Source organism: Pleurodeles waltl, chromosome 2_1 (genome assembly GCF_031143425.1).
Source record: "Pleurodeles waltl isolate 20211129_DDA chromosome 2_1, aPleWal1.hap1.20221129, whole genome shotgun sequence".
NCBI lineage: Eukaryota > Metazoa > Chordata > Amphibia > Caudata > Salamandridae > Pleurodeles > Pleurodeles waltl.
Genome location: NC_090438.1, coordinates 901,888,926 through 901,912,417, shown reverse-complemented (window position 1 = coordinate 901,912,417; position 23,492 = coordinate 901,888,926). Strand labels below are relative to the sequence as shown.

At 42.6% G+C, this 23,492-nt stretch overlaps 1 long non-coding RNA gene across 1 annotated transcript in view; it reads right to left on the bottom strand.

The window, feature by feature from the left end:
• Positions 1-2,834: 2,834 nt before the first annotated feature.
• The window catches only part of LOC138259260 (uncharacterized), a 61,117-nt gene continuing 40,459 nt past the window's right edge, over positions 2,835-23,492 (bottom strand). Inside the window, exon 3 of the long non-coding RNA XR_011198695.1 lies at positions 2,835-2,970. This is a non-coding gene — a long non-coding RNA (uncharacterized lncRNA). The remainder of the gene's footprint in view (positions 2,971-23,492) is intronic.

Below are 23,492 nucleotides of genomic sequence, written 5' to 3'. Positions count from 1 at the left end.
TTGGTGATCAGGCAGGTAAGGGGCCCAAAATGAGGGACCACATGGGGTAATTCAATGTGGGCCCGTAAAAAAATCAGGATTTGGGGGCGCACCATGTTCCATGCAAAACGTGGTGCATGCACAAAGTCCGCCCATCCTGCGGACAGGTAGGGATGCATGGCGGGCATTAGCTCCATAATACTGGCTCCCCCAGCCAGTCACGCCAGCCCTTTGGGGAACTCATAATCTGACGGTCTTGGGACAATCGCCTTGGTGCCGTTCAAAAGGCCGCGACCATGGGGGTTCAGCAGTCCGACTACCAAACTTGTAATGAGGCCCTGGGTCAGGGCCTCATCTGTGTGAATAGAATTAAAAACAACAGATAGTTAATTACATAGTAAAAACAAGTGATAAAACATTGAATAGATAAAAAGTCTATAGCCAAATAGTCAGGGTTATGCTGGGGTCAACAACCAGGGCAAACCCATCAGAAAAATGACCCTATATTACTATTTAAACTGATGTGACTTGGGGTATCTGTCAGTTAAAATACCATTTGTTTTCTTTTGGTAATTGCACACTTTAAAAATTAACAAATGCTACTACAGTGTGTGAGAGATTTTAGCTGTTGAGGGTACAACAAGGCATCAGCACATCTTTTGATTTCACATGCTCTTATTTGTGGAACTAAAAACCTTTTGAAATATGCCAGGTAGTACTTGTAGAAGAAGGTAAAACTGAGCAGGCTCTTGGGTAAGGAATCATCACAAAGGCAGATTAGCATGTTGCTGGAATCAAATTGACTCGGTGGAAAGCCAGATGCCACCTCAAGAGGCTGAGCCTAAATCTAGTTACGAGGATGCTATCCCAGGTAGCATCCACCCATGCCAGGTACAGCTCCGTATTAGAGGTATTTTGAAGGTTCACATACTCCCTTACAGAGATCTTAGCAAGTTCACTTTCCTCTCTAAGCCGACATTTCCTAGTTTGAAGCGCTTTTCTGACCCAGGCTAGGTCGTTGCGGAGGGGGTAGAAAAGAGTTCCGGTCTCCCCAGGTTAAACATGTCATGCCTAATACATTACAACCAGGGTATGGCCAAACCTCTGACACAAGCAAGACAGTCAGCGATCACCTCCCTATTAAAACCTGCATGTGGGTTCGCTCAGACAGCACACCATAGCGCTAGAGGAGCCAGTTTAATACAATTTTCTGCATACTCAACCCGAAGCTCCTGGTGAAAAATATGGGTAGCACAGGCCGGGAACTCCCAAGAGGCGCTGCAAGACCCTGTTCATTTCAGTCTGCAGGGCAAATACCATCCCCATATGTTTAAATGGGGAGGCATTTGCTTCTGAGAACCTCCAACAGAGGGGCCAAGGACTTTCTACCAATACGTGAGGCTAAGCTGTAAATATAATCAGTGGCCCTAGCAAGCCTTTGAGAGGCTTTATGCTTACAGGATCCCTAGTTCCACTGAGTATTGAGGATCATCACACCCAGGCATGACAAGTCCTAGGTAGAGGTGACAGGATGCCATGGAGGAATTCACTCTTCATCTTCAGTGATTTGGGCCACAAGCCATGGTGTAAGTTGTATAACTATTGATAGCAAGGCCAAGAGACCCCATGAAGCTGACAAACACCTGAAATAAGATGTTAAGACTCATGGGTGTTGTCCCCAATAAAACAGCATCGTCCACGTAAAGTAATGCGGGAACGTTTCTTTTGCCCACCTGGGTGGATATCCGCAGCACAGGGAGTAGTGTGGGATCAAGACCATTGAGGTACAGTAATAATAGAACTGGGGTCAACACACAGCACTAGTGTATGCCCTTTCCCAGCAGGAAGCTGGATGTGTGCTTGCCAGCAGGGCCAAACCTCACAGCCGCTGAAAGATCAAAATGCAAGGCCCGCAATAATTGGACAATTCTGGGTCCATTCACTCATAAATTCAAGGATCTACTGTATTTGGGCCAAATTATGCATGGCCTCTAAGCGTTTGTATTTTTCAGACTAGACTTCCTAAATACAGTCTTAGACGGTCGCTCCACAAACATCTTTTTCACTTCTAAAAAACATTTTATATGCTGTGGCCTGACTGGTCACTAAAGAGAAACAAAAAGTCAAAGAAGATTCTATGTGATATACATTGGCTTCTTATTCCTGCAAGAATTTTTACCTGTAAAGATGACATCTGAAAAATCTATTAATTATACATGTTCCTTGCCATCGCGGGAGGTCAAACGGATCTCAGGTATTGTAAGTACTTCTTTTCAAAGCCTCACATGTACACAGACATTATTTTCACAACCAGTCACCTGTCCTAGAACCCTTACTCTGGGAATCAGAGGTGTATCCTTACTTCCGACGTTCAGAAATCAATTAACTCACCTCTTTCTCCTCTACCTGGACTATTACTGAGCCTCCAACTCCATATTCTACTGCAGAAAAACAAACAGCCACCCAGTCACGTGCTGTGGTTTTAATCGTATCCCACATGTCGCTCCATTTTGTTCCTAGCTCTTTACTCTTACTTCTTGTTCTCTGTTTCTCTTACCTGTTTCAATGTCATTTTCAAGTAAGTAATAAGCTACTATAATGTCTTCTAAAACAGGAAGAGCTTCTGTGCTATATAAAACGGTTAAACAATTTTGTAGAAAGATGAAAGGTGAAGCATCATATCACAAAGTGCTTGAGCCTTATGATATCAAAATAGCAATAAAGATCAATAAACAGAAAGCAAAACAAATGCTCAACGTGATTTTCAAACATACCATTCAGATCAATAACCAATTTGCCAAGGTGTTTGAACATTATCAAAAAACAAGCTTTCACCGAGATACTCTCACCCTTCTGCCAGTGTAGGTGGAGAAGCAGCTAGTGGCAGGAAACCAAGCCATCTGGTCTGTTTAGCTTTGGGTGTGTCTGCATCTCCTGTTCTTCATCGTTATTCGTCTCTGCTTTCAGCAGGGCGTAAAGCCTTTGTATGGGCTATCATATGTAAACAGATTGGACCACAATAATGAACATATGATCTGAAGCTGACAGGAAATTATGAAAACAATTATGACGTCAGTACTAACGTGAACAAAAACTGATATGGAGCTAGGGCGGAAATTAGAACATTCAATTTAAAAGTCTATATGGCATTTATGAGCTCTGAAAAACTGAGCAAAAAGAAGAAAATGTGTCTACCCAATGTTAAGGACTTATGAACGTCGTCCGGGCCTGCTATTCATTGGTTACAGGAAACGGTGATCACAGTGATGATAGTGAGAGAGCGTAGGTTATATAATCTATATTAGCATGAAATGTTGATGAATTAAGGTGTGATGATGCCGCATAGAAACTATAATAATAGCAATTTTGATTAGATGTGCGCTTGAATTGTGACCTCGAAGAGTGGCCACAATGTATACGCAAACTAATAATAATGACCAAAATGTTTACTTTACGTTCAAATGAGCTTATACTAACATTTGCGTTATTAAATCTGTACTAAAAACCTCATAGGCCTTAAGTTAGCATGAGCTGAACCTTAGCTGCCTAGCTCTCATATTAATTGCATTTTTCAATTTTTCAGTGTGCTGACTCACAAAGGGCCATGACCCTGTTTATTCTTTTTCTTCGACTTGGAAGATGAATGTAACCATGTAGATCCGTTTCCCACTGCTTCTCATCATCTTGAAAAATAAATGTTAAAATAAATTGAAACAGTGTAGATTAATGTAATGTACAAGGTCATTCAAACCGGTGAAGACAATGTAACTGCTGACCAAAAGATGTGCAAAGAATTACAAAGGGATGAAGTCACACCGGACGTGCCACCTCTGAAGACGTCAATTACGAAGACCAATCAAAGACTTGTAAAATAATATGGGGTGAAGATTAGGATTACCTAATGCTAATTTGATAGGTTAAAGATAGTGGGGTATAGCAAATGTCCAATAGAATTTTGGGGGAATGTACTACGAAAAAGGGATAAAAAACCATGTCACGGGAAGTCATTTGGAATTAGGTAGGGAATGCTATTGATTTTATCCAGAAACTCTGTCACTCTGTTTGGTGACTTGAGATTTTATTAAAACCATCCTTGCCCTTAGATTATCCATTTACACTTTCCTCTTTATGAGGGAAGTGCCCTTTGCCCCTTAGCTGAGTTCTGACTGTTGGCGATTTGACTGATGTCCTGAAGACGAAGATTGAACCTGTGCGCTTACCTAATCCTTGGAGGGTAATTATGACAATGCATTTGTAATTTGTCTGTTTGCTTTTCCTTTCAAGGTACCAACTGCTTGCTTTGACAGAGACCTTAGTTAGATGTTTTCCAAATTGGTGTTCTAAATTGTTTTGCATGAAGCCCAACATGCAAATGCTAATCAGTGGCTAGGACAAGTGTTCACCAAAACCGACGCAAATAGACAAACGACTGACATTATGCTATGTTGAACTGACGCGTTTTTGACACTCTGCTAAACTTGATCTATGTTCACGCCATGTTATATTCTGATGTTTGTGATTCTCGCTTTAATGAAATCTTATCAAAGTTGCCATATCGTGACTATGCTATTATGTTTCTTGGTGTTGAGATTAACGCATTTGCTGCTAGATTGTAATTAATAGGGAATAAAATTCATAAAATTCTACTAAACTGGTGTGGTTATTCATGGCTGAAAGGTCATGGTAGCGTTTTTGAATTGATTAATGACTTTGACTAAAGTGAAATGCATTGTCGTGATAAATATTGATGACATTATTGATGTATTGATTGATATATTGATTAGCTATCTCGTCCTGTGGTGTCTCTCAACTGGGTCAAAAGATTCATTGGCCTAAAACGAGTCCTGATGTTTAATAAAATATCATAAAAGGACGCGTTAACAGTTCTGGTAGCAGAGCGACGGTTTGGCCCTTTGGGGCCCTAGGACGGAGAATCATTGTTTAAATTGTTTTTCTGTGATACTGCAAATTGGAGGTATGATGTGTTTCTAAATTCACCATGACCTTCCCGGGATCTCGGAGCCTGCCTAAGTGAGTTGGGAATGTTCTCGGTGTCATAGTGTGTGTGGTATAGGGTTTTTGCGCTTGCTCAGCTTATGCCTTTTTGCAGGTGATTGTGAAATCTGTGTGTATTTAGGCCAGGTAAATGTTGTTTTAGTAGGAGTGGGCGTACTCCACAGTATGAGAGTAGGGAAGCTGGCGTACTTCTTATGAATGTGGCGCTTTGTGCTCAAAATTATCCACGTGGTTGGTTGTTTTGTACAGACCCGTCGTGGTCTAAGACTCCGGAGTATATTGACAAGTGTAGGAGACACTTGGGTTTATGTTGTAATCTGTGCGGTTTAATAGGTCAATCAGGCGTGGTTGACAAGTCGAGTTTGAGTCGAAATGTATGTGTGAAACCTTCGATGGAGATTTGGCAAGTTCTAAAGTGCACTAGGACGAACCATTGACGAGTCGAGAGTAGGATTTGCGGGTCGAATTCTGCTTGAGGGTGCGGAAACTGAGAAGGAGAGAGTAGCGGCCGAGGCTTCAAGTGAAATCTCTATAAAGTTCTGAAGCAAATGTGTTACCCTTCCTGAAGTAAACCGGCAGATTTGTGTTGTTGTTAAGGGTGCTCGCAGTAATTTTGCATTAGTTTTGTGTGAATCCAGTGAGGGGCGGACGAGCCGCAAGACTTTATCAGCTGCAGAGTGTGACGTCAGTGGTGCCGCGCTGAGATAGGTCAGTTGTCGAGAGGGGTCGCGCACGGATTGGCTGCTGTCCATGAGAGGCAATAGGTTGAGAAAGGTGGGTGAAGAGAGTCCTGGGAACTAAAGTCACTTCTGATTAAATACAAAATAAGAGAAAACGCAAAGATGAATTTTGTCAAGGCCTTTAAGAGTGCTCTGAAAGGAGATGCATACATTATGGCGAGTGAAGGGGAGCCTACACCGCCTGAGGGTACTCCACCTTACATAGTTATGGAGGAGAAAGGTGTTGCGCCTTGTTTATGGATGAAACAGTGGCGCAAATTAACAGAGAAAGAGGGATGTTTAGCGTTCCCAGAACATGGGACGTTCAATACGAGGGTGCTAGAGAATCTAAGGTGGATGTTAAGTGTACAGAAACCACCTCCGAGGCCAGCTCAGTATGAGGCTTTAGCGATTTGGGATCTAATGGCTCTTAAACAGAGACAAGAAAAATTCCAAAGAAGAATAAAAAGGGCAGAAAATACTTATGAAGAAGCTAGGTGGGATAACGAGAGCAAAATGTGGAGACGGGGAATAGTTGATGGATTGAAATTGTTCCCAGCAATTACACAGGGAGAAGAGAAGCAGGGAAAGAAAGCCACCTGTAAAACAGACAAAGACTCTAGTAAGCCTAAAGAAACTAGGAGACCTTGGGAGAGGAAGACGATTCAGACAATGAAGAATTCATGGATCGGATATTACATGATCGCCCGCCACCCTATGCGGCAAGCGACAATGTCCTGAGCACTAGTACGGGTCCTGGAAACCAGACGCAGGAGAAGGGAGTTACTGATACAGTACAGACTAGTGATACGGGTTCGATACAGAATCGGGTCAGTGTACCCACTGAGACAGACATGCAGATACAGTTGCAACCTCCACCGCAGATACAGAGAATCTATCCAGACGTCCCAGTGCTAGAGACTACTACAAACCTGATAGTGCCGCCAGACCCGATATATACAAAATCGAGGTTAGTGCAGATTGAGCCAACTCCGCAATTGCTGCCCCAGCTGCAGCCACAACTGATACCAGGATATAACCCAGCAGCAGGACCTCCATTAATACCTGGCCCGGCTTCACTGGATCAGACCTTTGGAGTCGCTGCTCCACGAGGTTTGGGACCGGGTCAGACACCTGCCGCAATATCGTTACCAATTACTGTTGGTCCACCGGTGCCATTGTATGCACAAGGTAAATCTGGCGTATGTGATCAGGGAGTAATGACCCAAGATGCAATAAGAGGAGGGTCCATAGGAACTCCCCAGCTAATGGCCCCAGGAGAGCAAGCGGTTGAAAAACTGAGATCCTTGTTAAACCTTAGCCCAGCTGAAGCACCGTTGGAGGCAATGGGACATGCAGGGTTAGGAGTGCTGACCCCACAGACGATAAGCACGAATGCTTCACAATCACCAAAGATGCATGCAGGGAACATTTCACTGCAAGGTTTTACAGTACAACAGTTGAACGAGTGGTTAGAGAAGACCTATGCTTCACAGAAGACTACAGTGACTGCAGTAGAACCGGAAAGGATAGGGAGAGATGAGTACCTGAACTTTGTAAGACTGGGGTGGAAGCTGCTGAACTAGTAGAAGGAAAAATGGGGGTGAACAGATTAGAGTCATACACAGAAGCAGAATTGAGATACCTGTGCCCTAAGATTACTAAAGAGGTAGGCAAGGTACATCAGAGATTAGCGATCCTGGCAGACAAGTACAACATTGATATTGAGAACACTAAACATTTGAAAATAAGTTACAGGTTAGACTTTGATTCAAAAGACTTTGAGCATATGAGCTCTGCTGGAATGAAAGCGCATTTGAAAGAAATACTGCAAAGTGCGCAAATCTGGGGAGCGTTAGAAAAGTGGGAAGGCAGATGGGCAAAGAAAAGAGATAAGGAGAAAGGTGACAGTCCGGGGTCAAGTCAGGCTAAAGCTTCACCCGATACGGAATCAGTAAAGATACTACCAATGAGGGAAACAGCTGGTGGGGTCTTAATTCATGTGCCATGGTCCCGAGGAGACATCCTATCTTTCACAAATGATTATCCCAGATTGAGGGAGAAACCGATCGAGTGGTATCAACAAACAGATAGATTTGTGAAGCTTGCAAAGTATCTCTAGGAAGACTTGAATACCTTGTTTGAGATCATTGTTCCGCCTGATTTGTGGGTCGAGTGCAAGAGAGGGGTAGACTGGCCGACGAAGGAGCTGGCAAGGGATAAGGTGACCAGAGCTCCCTCTGAGGAGGTGATGAAGTACTATCATAAAGTGATTGAATTTTTGAAGCAGAAAGTGTCGCTGAAAGTGACTGACTGGCAGAAAATTGACCAGACCTCACAGGAGTTTAAAGAATCAATACATGCTTACTATGAGAGATTGTCAAAGGCATTCAAACTTTACAGTGGTACTGAGACCATTGAGCCGAAAGATATGAACCATCTTGTGTTCAGATTTGTTGAAGGGCTGAGACCAGAAGTTAGTCAGATGAATCACTTGATTTGTTGGCAAGCGAAGCCGATTGATGAGGTGTTGCAGTATGCGAAATACTGTAGTGATGAGACTGAGCTGAAGCAGAAAAAGCTAAAGGAGAAAGTGATGGTGATGCAGATAAGGGCAACGCAGGCTGGTATGCAGGGAAATGGAGTTCAACAGGTGATACAACAGCAACCGCAAGGGAATGGTGTGTTTCAGGCACAACCGAGAGGTCGAGGTCGAGGTTTTCTGAATCGCGGTCCAGACTTAAATACTGTTGTGATTCAAAATGATGCACAAGGGATGAAAAGGATGTCCCCATGTCACGCGTGCGGGGGCGTGTGGCATTGGAAGCGGGAATGCCCGAATGTGGTGCAGGATGGTGTCGTTCAACAATGTCGGTACATTGCAAAATATGAAAGGTCCAAAATTGAGAAATCAAAACCCGAATTTTCAAAATAACATGGTACAGATGGTACAGATGCAGGGGTTACAGCCCATGCAGCAAATGCAAATGCCGCGCGTTCAACCAGCGCAAATGCAGCAAGTACAACAGCAGGTTCCCATGGTACCTAGACAGCAAATGCAATTACCAATGGCTCCGATGGGACAGCAACAGGTGATGCTTCCTCAGCAGGTCACAGGTCAGGTGATGAGTCAAAATAATACAGTACAGCAATTCCCGTGGTGAGGATGGAATGAATGAGGAGTGGTCGGATGACAGCTCAGATAGCGAAGAGTGCAGGCTTGCAGCGTCCCTAGAGGTAGATCAGAGGGGACCCTATGTAGAGGGAAAGGTAATGGGTCACAAGGTTTCATTCTTGGTTGATACCGGAGCTACACGCTCTACTGTTAGAAGTGCAGAGGTTCCAAAATTACCACTTTCACGGCGTACCATAAGGGTGGTCGGAGTGGCAAACCAGTACCTGACAAATCCAATTACAGATTCAGTGCAAGTTGAGATTGGCAACTTCCAGGGACTGCATAAGTTTGTAGTCTGTGATTCAAGTCCGGTATCCCTACTAGGAAGAGACTTATTGTGCAAGACAAAATGTTCGATTACCTGTTCCAATGATGGAATCTAAGTGCAGACAAACAGTGATGATGAAGGGGATGATGGTCAGTTCTCAGAGTTAGAGACAGGAACTGCAAATTAAGATTACCCTTTGATTACATTATTCCAGATGCTCACAGTGATCGACTTACCTGCCGAGTTACAGGGGACTGTGACAGAGAAAGTGTGGGATTTGACAGGAAAAGTGGGACTTATAAAAGGTGTGGAACCAGTTAGAGTACAAGTGAAACCAAATGCGGTGTTTCCCCAGGTACCGCAATATCACATGGCACAAGATGTTCTTATTCAAGTGTCACAAATAATTGCAGACTTTGTAAAACAGGGGGTCCTCAAAGAAGTGTTGAGCAGCCCATGTAATTCACCGATAATGGGTGTGAAGAAGCCTTGTGGGAAAGTTCGAAATGTGCAGGACTTAAGAAAAATAAACGAGATTGTGGTAAAATGTTGCCACATAGTACCCAATCCAGCAGTGATTATGTTTCAAGTCCAGTGTGATGCTGAATGGTTCACCGTTGTAGACCTGTCACAAGCTTTCTTTTCGATACCCCTTCATGAGGACAGTCAGTTTTTATTCAGTTTCAAATTTCTGGATAAGGTGTACAGTTGGTGCAGAATTCCTCAAGGGTTTTCTGAATCACCGTCCATCTTCAATCAGATATTGAAAAAGGACTTCGAATCCTTAGTACTGCCTTTTAACTCGACTCTAGTGCAGTACAGTGACGACTTGCTGATTGCATCCAGGACAAGGGATGACTGTAGGTATGACACAATTGCTTTACTGAATCATTTGGGAAAGAATGGACATAAAGTGTCACCCAAGAAGCTGCAGTACTGCCAGAAAGAAGTGAAGAACTTAGGACACTTGATTGAAAGAGGGTCCAGGAGAATATCGAAAGAAAGGATAACAGCCATTTTGCAAATGAACCCCCCAACAACAAAGAGAGATGTCAGGATGTTTTTGGGAATGGTGGGCTACTGCCGCCAGTGGATACCCAACTTCTCGATTATCTCAAAACCATTGATAAAGTTGACAGGCAAAGAGATCAAGGATGAGCCATATACCATAGCTTTGTCCAAGGAAGAGCTTGAGTCATTCATGGAATTGAGAGAGTGCATGTGCAGGGCACCAGCTTTGGGTATGCCTGATTACTCGAAGCCTTTTTTACTCTTTTGTCATGAACGTGATGCTTGTTCTTTGTCTGTCTTAACACAGGTCCATGGAGGTGCAAATGGCCCTGTAGCATATTTTTCAGCTACCTTGGACCCCGTTGCAGCAGCCTTACCAGGTTGTTTGCGCGCAGTTGCAGCAGTTGGTCAGAGCCTCACGCAGTGTGAAGGCATAGTGATGGGATATCCCCTAACAGTAATGGTTCCGCATTCAGTTGAAATTTTGTTGACTCGAACCAAAACTCAGCACATGACAAAAGCTCATCTTACCAAATATGAGCCAATTATACTGGGGTCGCCAAATGTTTAGTTGAAACGATGTACTGTGTTGAACCCGGCAACTCTACTTCCTGCTGAGAATACTAAAGTTAATAATGAAGAGGAAGTTGAGCACGATTGTCTTGAGGTAACAGAACTATGTACCAAACCACCACCTGATATTCAAGATGCACAGTTAAAAGAAAATGACTGCATTATGTTTGTTGATGGATCTTGTTTGAGAGACTCAGTCGGAATGCTGAGAGCTGGTTATGCTGTATGTACCATAGCTGGTATCATCGAAGCTTCCTGGCTCGAGAGAGTGTATTTCACACAAGTGGCAGAGCTAATTGCCCTTACTAAGGCATGCCACGCAGCTGAAAATCTGAGAGTCACTATCTATACTGACAGCAGGTACGGATTTGGAATTGTACATGATTTTGGCCAATTGTGGTCACAGAGAGGTTTCATGACCTCTTCTGGTTCTCCTGTGAAAAATGGTGAACAAATCAAGTATTTGTTGCATGCGATTCAGTTACCTCTTGAAATTGCCGTGGTGAAATGCAATGCTCACGTTAAGTCACAAGACTTTGGGCCTGATTACAACTTTGGAGGAGGTGTTAATCCGTCCCAAATATGACGGATATACCACCAGCCGTATTAAGAGTTCCAAAGGATATAATGGACTCGTAATACTGCTGGTGGTATATCCGTCACTTTTGGGACGGATTAACACCTCCTCCAAAGTTGTAATCAGGCCCTTTGTGTCCATGGGAAATGGCTATGCAGATCAAGTCGCAAGGTTTTGCGCATTGAACTGTATATCGTTCAAGGATCAGTGGGAATTGATGCCACAAACTGAAAATGACACATGCTTGAACCTTGCATTAAGGGTGGGCGATACACTAGATGATCTAAAGATACTGCAGGTTCGTGCTAGCAAAGAGGAAAAACAATCCTGGCAAAGAATGCAATGTGTACAGAGGGCAGACGACGTGTGGGTCTCAGAGGAGGGGAAATTAGTTTTGCCAAATAGCCTTCAGTCACAATTTGCAAGGCTCTACCATGGACAGGCTCACCTCGGGAGAGATGCAATGATCAGGTCATTCAAGATTGACTGGTTTAACCCAAAATTCAGACATGCCGCAGAGGTTACCTGTCACAGGTGCATCATCTGTCAACAGATGAATGCTGGAAAAGGGACTGTGGTAACTTTGAGCCACATAGGGAGAGCTGGTGGTCCATTTAGCAAGATGCAAATGGATTTCATTGAGATACCTGTTTGTGGAGGATTGAAATACGTGTTGGTGATTGTGTGTGTTTTCAGCCACTGGATTGAAGCTTACCCCACACGTAGAAATGACAGTCTCACAGTTGCAAAGCTGCTGCTTAGGGAACTAATACCCAGGTTCGGGTTTCGGGTCTCTATAGAATCAGATAGGGGCAGACACTTTGACAATGAGGTGATAAAACTCTTGTGTGCCACATTAGATATTGAACAGAAGCTGCACTGTAGCTACCACCGTGAAGCATCAGGACTAGTAGAGCAAATGAATGGTACCTTGAAATCAAGAATGGCGAAGATGTGCGCAGCTACCAATATGAAATGGCCAGATGCATTACCCTTAGTGCTGATGTCGATGAGGAACACCCTGATAAAAAGACAGGACTATCACCCCATGAGATCCTCATGGGCAGAGCTATGAAGTTACCCGCAGTACCTGCAAATGCTCTAGTGAATATCACGGATGACATGGTGTTGGACTACTGCAAAGGCTTGGCTGATGTGATTCGCTCTTTTTCTCACCAGGTAGAAGCTAACACATTGCCACCGATCGGTGATCCAGGTCACACCCTGCAAGCCGGTGACTGGGTAGTTGTCAAGAAGCACATGAGAAAGTCCTGTTTGGAGCTGCGTTGGAAAGGACCATATCAAGTAATCTACACAACAGCCACTGCTGTGAAATGTGCAGGCGTTCCAAACTGGATACATGCCAGTCACACGAAAAAGGTACCATGCCCAACTGACGAGGAACTTGAAGTTTCCGGCACAACAGTTCCAGAGAGGGAAGTCTCAGGGCCAGAAAACAGCCAAGAGGGAACTTAGACTGCAGGAGAGCCCACTGAGAACAGCCTAGTCCCTCAAACAGTGAACGAGTTCGAGAGAGATGACAGTGTGCCTATCTCAGTAGAGGCAGCAGGAGAACTAAATCAAGGAGAGGTTCTCCCAGAAGTAGACGGATACGGGTTAGAACTTGAACCCGTTACAGATCCAGAAGAAGAAAAAGAAGAAGGGGAAATAATAGAAAGAGACCGCAGTACTCCGGCATCCCCAAAGCCAGTTGCAGATCCATCAAGAGAAAACACCATAGTACAAGTGGAGGGTGCTGTTCAGCGTCCTGAAAGAACAGGCAGAAAGAAGATGCATAAGGGAGATAACTGGCCAGAGAAACAGGCTGCAAGAGAAAAGAGTGTACCAGGTGAAACAATAACAGAAGAGACTGATACTTCCCGAATAGAGGATCTGGGTGAAGGAGAATTGCAAGGTCAACGGAGATTGAAAAGAAAGACATCCGCAAACAGAAGGTACGCAGGTCCTGAGTGGGCATATGTAACGACATCTGAATGGCAACAAGAACTCTTAGCGTTCTGTTTTGATCAAGAAGTGCCAGGCCAATACTACGGTACTTGAAGTGACTTGAAGAAAGAGACTTTGTTAAAATCGAAAACTGTAAAACTAAAGAAAAAGTGACTTATAAATTACCGGATGCGACACTGATAACCTGATTTGACTTTGAGAACCTGATTATGACAAGCTGCTAATCTGATTTGACAAAGGGGTCCTGGAGTGAGTAAAACGCTGTAAATATACTCAGAGAGAAAGAGACTTTTGCATCAAGAAAAAAAAAAAAAAGAGTTTTATATCGTCCTCAAGTTGATTGTTATTCTGCTATCTGATTCTTTACAGACATGGCTTATAATAGAGGTAGTAACAAGAAGGGTAAGGTGTGTGGTTGGTTGAGTCCTATATTAGGTATTGTGTGTGCAATAATAATTGTGGGAGTGATTGTGGGAATGCCGTGGTTGGATAAGAAAGCAACTAACACTGCTTCAAAACCTGAGACTACAACATTAACACCGTGAGAAAAGTTTGAACAGGATGCAAAGCACTTGCATGAGGGAACTAACTCAAAGGGGGAACTTTCTACTATTGTCTTCTATCGCTTGCTGAATGAGTATGTTGAGACCATGGATGCGAAAAACTGTTATGTGTGCACAAAGATTCCTTCATCAGTACAAGAAGGGGTCACTTACCATAGCCTTCCGCTAACCTACGGGATAAGTTGTAGCTTGCTATTAACAAGATTCTATAATCAAGAGCATGTGCAATACTTCTATTCAAATCTGGATGTTGTGTTTTCTTTTGTGCCTGTGATTGAGTTTCTGAACAAACTAGCTAAAGAGCATAGTATAAAATTAGTTAGAGGCTTCTTTGAACCGACGCTTACATTTGGGACAGCTTATGCACACCGCAACAATCTGACCTGCCTATTGACGCCTGTAGAGAAAAGCTTTTTAGATCACACTGATGATAGACACAAAGCATTGATAGAGAGATTAGAGAAAGGGTTAGAAAAACGCACATATGCAAATTATTATGCTTACACTGCAATAAAGACGCAAGGCAAACTAGCTATAGATGCACTGCATGTAGGGAGGCTTTGTATATATAGGCCAAAATCCGAGCATGACATTTTATTTGTGGGAACGAGTGAATGCAGACATGTGATTTTGTTTCAGAGTAAATGGACTTTCATGTTAAATGGACAGGATCCAGCGATTCCTGGGATCTATTACATCTGTGTACTTAATGCTCATTACCGTCTCCCTAAGGGATGGTATGGGACATGTTATTTGGGAATAGTTTTCCCAAAGATTTACTAGATTGATGACTTAAGGCAAATACCTAAAACAGCTGAATTACAACATGCTAGACAAAGACGAGAGACAGCGGCTGCTGTCGTTGGAGACATATTTGGAGCCATAATTCCAAGTGTGGGTTATCTTAAACTCCACAAAGATTCAAAAGTTGTCTACTATTGTGGATAACATGCTGACAAATTTTACAGGGGCTATACTCCTAATGGATACTGAACTTGCTGCGGAAAGAGCTATGACTCTTCAAAATAGGCTTGCTTTAGACATTCTTTTAGCAAAGAGTGGGGGAGGTCTGCAAGATGGTCAACGAGCGTCATTGTTGCTCATTTATACCAGATAATAGTAAAAAGATTAGAGGTATGCTTACTAACTTAACTAAGGATAGTGCAGATTTGAAGCACTTGAAGGAACCTGGAGTGTGGGAGAAATTGGGAAATGGAATTGCCAGAGTAGGAAGCTGGTTTAGCAATATTTGGAATGGGGTACTTGCAAAAATATTAGGGGGTCTATTAATCGTTATGGCCTGTCTATTAGGATTATGGGGAGCATGCAAAATTAATGATAAAATTAAAAGAAATTGGACAAAGAGAACCAGGAAGAATGAAGAAAGTGAAAGGGAGAAAAAGTTCAACGAAATTTGGGAAAGTTCACACAAGGGACAGGATGTTGAAATGCGCATTATGTGTAAGGTGAAAAATTAAAGTGAAAGGTCAAAGGGAAAGGTTTGTGTGATGACGAACGTCATCAGAGGAGGGACTGAGAGAGCGTAGCTTATATAATCTATATTAGCATGAAATGTTTATGAATTAAGGTGTGATGATGCCGCAAAGAAACTATAATAATAGCAATTTTGTTTAGACGTGCGCTTGAATTGTGACCACGAAGAGTGGCCACCAATGTATACGCGAACTAATAATAATGACCAAAATGTTTACGTTACGTTCAAATGAGCTTATACTAACATTTGCGTTATTAAATCTGTACTGAAAACCTCATAGGCCTTAAGTTAGCATGAGCTGCAGCTTAGCTGCCTAGCTCTCATATTAAATGCATTTTTCAATTTTTCAGTGTGCTGACTCACAAAGGGCCATGACCTTGTTTATTCTTTTTCTTCGACTTGGAAGATGAATGTAACCATGTAGATCCGTTTCCCACTGCTTCTCATCGTCTTGAAAAATAAATGTTAAAATAAATTGAAACAGTGTAGATTAATGTAATGTACAAGGTAATTCAAACCGGTGAAGACAATGGAACTGCTGACCAAAAGATGTGCAAAGAATTACAAAGGGATGAAGTCACACCGGACGTGCCACCTCTGAAGACGTCAATTACGAAGACCAATCAAAGACTTGTAAAATAATATGGGGTGAAGATTAGGATTACCTAATGCTAATTTGATAGGTTAAAGATAGTGGGGTATAGCAAATGTCCAATAGAATTTTGGGGGAATGTACTACGAAAAAGGGATAAAAACCCATGTCACTGGAAGTCATTTGGAATTAGGTAGGGAATGCTATTGATTTTATCCAGAAACTCTGTCACTCTGTTTGGTGACTTGAGATTTTATTAAAACCATCCTTGCCCTTAGATTATCCATTTGGAGGGTAATTATGACAATGCATTTGTAAAATTGTCTGTTTGCTTTTCCTTTCTAGGTACCAACTGCTTGCTTTGACAGAGACCTTAGATGTTTTCCAAATTGGTGTTCTAAATTGTTTTGCATGAAGCCCAACATGCGAATGCTAATCAGTGGTTAGGACAAGTGTTCACCAGAACCGACGCAAATAGACAAACGACTGACATTATGCTATGTTGAACTGACGCATTTTTGACACTCTGCTAAACTTGATCTATATTCACGCCATGTTATATTCTGATGTTTGTGATTCTCGCTTTAATAAAATCTTATCAAAGTTGCCATATCGTGACTATGCTATTATGTTTCTTGGTGTTGAGATTAAAAGCATTTGCTACTAGATTGTAATTAATAGGGAATCAAATTCATAAAATTCTACTAAACTGGTGTGGTTATTCATGGCTGAAAGGTCATGGTAGCGTTTTTGTATTGATTAATGACTTTGACTAAAGTGAAATGCATTGTCGTGATAAATATTGATGACATTATTGATGTATTGATTGATATATTGATTAGCTATCTCGTCCTACGGTGTCTCTCAACTGGGTCAAAAGATTCATTGGCCTAAAACGAGTCCTGATGTGTAATAAAATATCATAAAAGGACGCGTTAACAATAGCAAAGCCGCAATATTTATGTATGTAAAACATGTATTGCAAGGGAACCGTATAATAAAGTAACAAAATACTGACATAACATAATGCACTACATTAAATGTGTGCTACTACATGTCAGGATGCGGCCTTAAAATGCTTTTTACTGTCAGGCTGAGTTTGAGTGCGAGGAAGCAGTTATCTTGAAACCACCTATTCTGAGGGCCTTTCACCCAAGGAAAGGATTGCAGTCACAACAGAATGGGGGAGCTGACTGCACTCAAGCTATGCATGGATTGGGAGCATGCTGCGTGGTAGAGCACAGGAACTACCGACTTGTGTGCATTTCGAGCGATGGAAGTCATCTTGGATCATCAGGTTCTACTTCAGTCATGGGCCTTGTCGTCTTTACTATGTACTTCGTGCCCCAGTTTGGCTGCCGCCAGGCCTTGCACCCCACCTACCCCCCACACCGCCGTCTGTGCCAAACACTTTTTGGGCTATTTGGGGTAGTTTGGGCTTAGGACTCCATACTTATTTCCACATAAGGAGCCCACCACAAATGTGTGTCTTTGTTTTCCAGCATCCTGAGATTTCTAAAGGTACTCAGGATTTGTGGATTCCCCCAGAGTGGACCGACAAAATAGCCAAAATTTAGCAAAGTTTTGAGTTAAAAAAAGTACATAGGGAAAAGTGCTCCAGATAAAAGTATCTGTTTTTTTTTTACTTATAAATGGTATCCACGAACAGTTTGCTGTACTAAAGTCACCATCTTCCCAGCTTTCAGGAACAGGTAGAGCTGAATTAAAAAACCTAATTTTGTACCACAGTTTTGGCATTTTTCTAAGAGGTAGTCTATTTTCCCTATTTTTTGTGATCTCAACCTACTTCCAGTTTGTGGTGGAAACCAGTGTGGCTGTAGAGTTCAGAGAAGTAGGTAAAATTCTAAATCTGGCAAGGGGTCATATGTTTAGATCCCTTAAGGTTTTCCTGAGGAAAAACACTGTTGAAATAAAAAAATATTGAACATGAGTAGGAAAAAATGGGCATTTGTGACGTTTTTATCTGTAACCTTTTCTCTCAAATGGCAGATTTACAAAAGCAATATACCATTAAATTTGCTAGATCCTTCTAGTTGCAGGGATATAATGGGTTTATAAGCTTTCCAAGAACACAAGGTACCCAGAGCTAGAGCTGCACTTTACAGTGGTTTTCCATTAAGTACCAAGTATAGCCCAAAAAATAGGCAAAGTGAAAAATGGATATCTAGGAAACCTACGTGGTTCTGAAATGGGCACAAGAAATGACGTTTAGAGCCACATGTAAACTTGTACATCTATCAAGTTGTGGGTACCCTTACTAGTATGTGATTTAGAGTAGTGGTTCCCAACCTGTGGTCCTAGGACTCCTGGGGCGGAGCCCAGGAAGCCTCCTCATGGGGTCCGCGACTGGTTAGAAAATTAAATAATACAAATAGATTAGGTCCCCAGCTTTCAGTAATGATTCAGTGGGTTTGTTGCCGGATTCCAATAATGATTCAGTGGGGGTCCCCGGGTTCCTGTAATGATAAAGTGAGGGTCAACAGAAGTCAAAAGGTTGGGAACCACTGATTTAGAGGGTATTTTTCTAAATTTCATTTATTGTACATTGGCTTACATTTGGAAGGCACAAACGCTGCGAAATTCAATTGGTAATAAAAAAAATTCTACTATTCTATGCCCCCAAAGGTCTCCTGATACAAATGGTACCTCACTTGTGTAGGCAGGGCTAGTGCCCATGACAGGAAATTGCCAAAAACGCAACACAGAGACATCGCATTTTTCTACCGAAAACTGGCCCTATGTTTTCCAATGTGGTAGCTCTAGATTTTGGACCTTAGTTCAGCTGGCACTCAGGGGAACCTAGCCAACATGTATATTTTTTCAAACTAGACACCTAGGGGTATCCATGGTGGTCTGACTTGCATGGCTCTCACCACTTTATTTTACCCAGAATATTTTACCCAGAATCTCTTACAAATCTCCAACTTTGACTGAAAAAATACATTTTTCTCACATTTCTGTGATGGAAAGTTCTGGAATCTGCAGGGAGCCACAGCCTCCTTCCACCCAGCATTCTGAGTCTCTTGATAAAAATGGAACCTCACTTGTGGGGGTAAACCTAGTGCCTGCAACAGACAGGGGCCCAAAATACAACATGGAAGCATCATATTTTTCCACTGTAAACTGACCCTTTTTTCCAATGTGGGTAGCTCTAGATTTTGGACCCTAGCACAGCTGGCACCTAGAGAAACCTAGCCAACATGTACATTTTTTAAAACTAGACACCTAGCCGTATCCAGGGCGGGATGACTTGCATGGCTCTCGCCATGTTTTTTAACCTGAATCCCTTGCAAACCACACATTTTAAGTTAAAAAAAAAAAAATTCCTCACATTTCTATGATGGAAAGTTCTCGAATCTCTGGGGAGCCACAAACTTCTACCCACCCAGCATTCCCCCAAGTCTTCTGGTGAAAGTAGCAGCTCACTTGTGTGGGTTGACCTAGTGCACACAACAGGAAACGGCCCAAAACCCAACACAGACGCATCACATTTTTCCACCAAAAACTGACCCTTTTTTACCAATGTAGGTAGCTCAGCCGTCACCTAGGGAAACCTAGTCAACCTGTACATTTTTTTAAACTGGACACTTAATGGTACCCAGGGTGGGCTGACTTGTGTGGTTCTCACCACATTTTTTAGCCAAAATACCTTGAAAACCTCAAACTTTGAGTAAAAAAAAACATTTTTCTCACTTTTCTGTGATGGTAAGTTCTGAAATCTGAGGGAAGCCATGAACTTCCATCCACCCGGCACTCCCCCAAGTCTCCCGATAAAAATGATACCTCACTTGTGTGGGTAGGCCTCAACCCGTAACAGGAAATTGCCCAAATCGCAATATGGACACATCGCATTTTTCCATCGAAAAGCGACAGTTTTTTCCAATGTGAGTAGCTCTATATTTTTTTACTCTAGCTCAGTCATCACCTAGGGAAACCTAGCCAACCTGTACATTTTTTAAAACTAGACACATAGGGGTACCCAGGGTGGGCTGCCTTGTGTGGCTCTCACCACATTCTTATAGCCAGAATCCCTTGCAAACCTCAAACTTTGACTAAAACACACATTTTCCTCATTTCAGTGAAGGAAAGTTCTGGAATCTGCAAGGAGCCACAAACTCCCTTTCACCCAGCATACCCCCAAGTCTCCTAGTAAAAATGGTACCTCAATTGTGTGGGTAGACCTGGTGCCCATGAAAGAAACAAACCAAACCAAGGTCAATGTGAGTCCCCTGGCTCTGTTGACCTTGGTTTGAGCCATTCCTGTAGCGGGCACTCGCCCCAGCCACACAAGTGGGGCAGCATTTTTATTGGCAGAAGTCGGGTAATAAGGAGTGGTAGGAATGTTGTGGATTCCTGAGGATTCTGCAACCACAGAAATGGAAGGTAAGTGTGCGATTTCAGTCAGAGTTTGAAGTTTGTACAGCAGTGTGGGTAAGAAAATCTTATGGGATCCACGTAAGGCACACCACCCTGGACTCCCTTGATTGGCTAGTTTAAAAAAATGTATGTGGTCTGTAGGTTTGCTTAGGTGGTGCCACAGCATGGGCCCAAATACAGCACCTACCCCTATTGCTCATCTCCCAGCATAGGGATTTGGGGCCTTTTTTGCCCTTTTCTCTTGAGAAACCCTCATAAGTGGGATACCGTTCTTATCAGGAGGCATGTATGAACTCAGGATGGTAGGAATCCTCTGGCTTCATGCAGATTCCATGTCTTTTTATCACAGAAAGGTGATGAAAATGCATGCTTCTTACCAAAGTTTGACATTTGCAAGGGCTTCTGCATAAAAGTACCTAGCGAGAGCCACATAATTCATGCACCTCTGGACTCCCCTGGTTGTCTACTTTTCAGAAATGTGCAGGTTTGCCTAGGTGCAGGCTGAGCTAGGGCTCAAAATCCACAGCTACCCATAGTGAGAAAAAAGGAGTTCTTAGTAAGAGCCATCTTCACATCACAGATATAAATCTGGTACTAATTTTTTTAAGTTAATCTACCACTTACATTGGTTGGTTTCAGCACCTCCAGAAAGGATGGATTCAAAGCACAATTGCTTATCAAAGTATCTGAATATTGAAACCAAAAATTCTGAAGATGAGCCATTAACCATGTGAAGGCACCAACCGCTTTATGATCCATTCATGCACCACACACAAGGCTTTCATACCACCGACCATGGGCCCAATTTAACCAATTAGTGCACTGACATCAGCATACCACCACCATGCAAGGGCCCATCACATTCATACGCACCAGAATGGAATCAGTATGATTACATTTTACCACCTGTCAAGTAACTGTCTCCTTCTTTCTGAACATTACTGAACACATGAATAGTGAACCTTTACTAATGGCTCCTATGACAGCCGCATGAGGCCCTGGAAGACATGTCTTTTATGCCCCTTTTGTGCACTCACTGTGCTAACTCAAACTCCTTCCAGTTAGTGGATGCAAGTTGGGGGGTGTTTGAGTATGCCCCTGAGGCATCATTCCTTGAACTGAGTAACCAAATCTATCTTTGAAACTAAGGAAAACGTGTGGGAAATTTTCCAAAGTTCACTAAAGAGAATGTCATAAACTATAAAAAACTGTAGTTTTTAACACACAGGGTAGTCTGTGGGAATGTAGCATATATCCCATCCACCATTATGTGCAGTGCTGTGACGCTAATGCACTTATCATACAGCAAACTGAACATCTACTAAGTTCTGACAGAGGATGAACATGGCAAGCAGGTCAAGCATTTACCCATACGTGACATAGTAATTCAGTATTGGGTGAGTGCCCCTGTAATGGGTTTGAATCTGTAGGTGAAGAAGAAGTCATGGCTTGTTCCTTTGCTATCTGCCTTCTACCTATGCCAGTTCCCTGGGAAGCACCCCTACCATAGGCTTTTCTTACTCATTCATGTCGCTGTCCTCATCAGAGTCCTGACTAAACATGTTGTCAAGTGAACCTAAACTAATGCTTTCCATCCTAGCTACTTGAAGCTCAAGAAAATATATTTCTTGCGCAATCAGCGCACTTAGTGTGCTAAATCTAACTCCTCCCAGTTTGTAGATGCAAGTTGGAGGTGTCCGAGTATGCCTTCCGAGGCATGTTTCTCAAATTGAGCAAGCATATGTACCACTGAAACTAACATGCTGGGGAATACTGTCCACGTTTCTAAAGGAATACGCCAAATACATGTCCTGTGGGACTCACCAACACTTCTACTTTTGCTTTGACAGTGTGAAAACTCAATTACTAACTTGCATCATACCCAATGCTATTGAAAAAGGGTACAGGACACAATATCCTGTATGATGATTGTTTTCACATCTTATTCTAAAGATGTGAAAACAATCATCATACAAGCTATTGTGTCCTGGTCCCCTTTTTAATAACATTGGTTATGATAAAGTTACTAATTGAGTTTGCACACTTTCAAACCAAGGCAAAATATTGGCGAATAAGTCCCACAGGATATTTGTTTGAATTATGAAACTTATTCTAGTCCTCTCCTCATGGGCAATCGGGGTGGTCCATGTGTAATATACATCCCTAACAGCCGTAACAAGCACCTCAGAATCTAGTCAAATTTTTTACATTTTGCCACACAGGGTACTCCGTGACAATGTGGCATATGTTCTGTCCATCAGCATGTGCAGTATTGGGACTATAGTGCACTTATCAATTGTGGAAACAACATCTACCATGTTCTAATGGTAAATAAAGGTGTCAATCAGGCAATAAGGAAGTCCATGATATCCAGAAGTAGAGGAACCTAAATTCTGCGGCTGCTTGCCTAGCGAAGTAGTAGCCCATGGACAGCAGATATCCATGCCCAGTAATTGAAAGCTCCACCTCAGTCAATATCCCAGTACTTCACTTTAGTATGATACAACATAACACAAGTGGGAAAACATAGGGCTGCCAGAGATGAGCACTGGGGACATTAAACATGACTCCCCTTCCTCTTTCCCTGCTTAGAGCAGACTTTACAGCCATGGCTAAGGTTGAGCCTTTTTAGGTGTTTCAGGAAGGTGATCAGCAAAGTGTTGCTCCTGCAGCCTTGCCGCGTCCTCCAGAACATATGAAGTGGAGGCTGCTGCTTCTGTAACAGTAAGGTTTTCTATAATGGACAACTGAAAGTCAAGGAAAAACATGAATTTTCCTGTGGTTGTTTGACAATAAACAACATACACATTGTATGTTGCCATCTGGATCAGGTGGGTAAACGTTTTCTTGTACCAATTGTGAGTTTTACGACTTGCATTGTATGGCTGAAGACACTGGTCTTTCTTATCCACTCCACCTTTGTAGTTATTGATATCAACTGTACAGGTGGGCTTGTGAACTTTGGCCATATGACCCCAAACCGTGACAGGGAAGTGCTCTCATTAAGCCTGTCCGAGAACTTGACTGTGAGCACTTAGTTGGAAGGCAACGCAGTGCTCTGGGATTGCTGGAACTTCTTACAAACAAGCCCCTGAGGGAATCCTTGGTGGTAACAATGAACTGTACTGCAGGCCACAGTGCCACTTCGTACAGCTCAA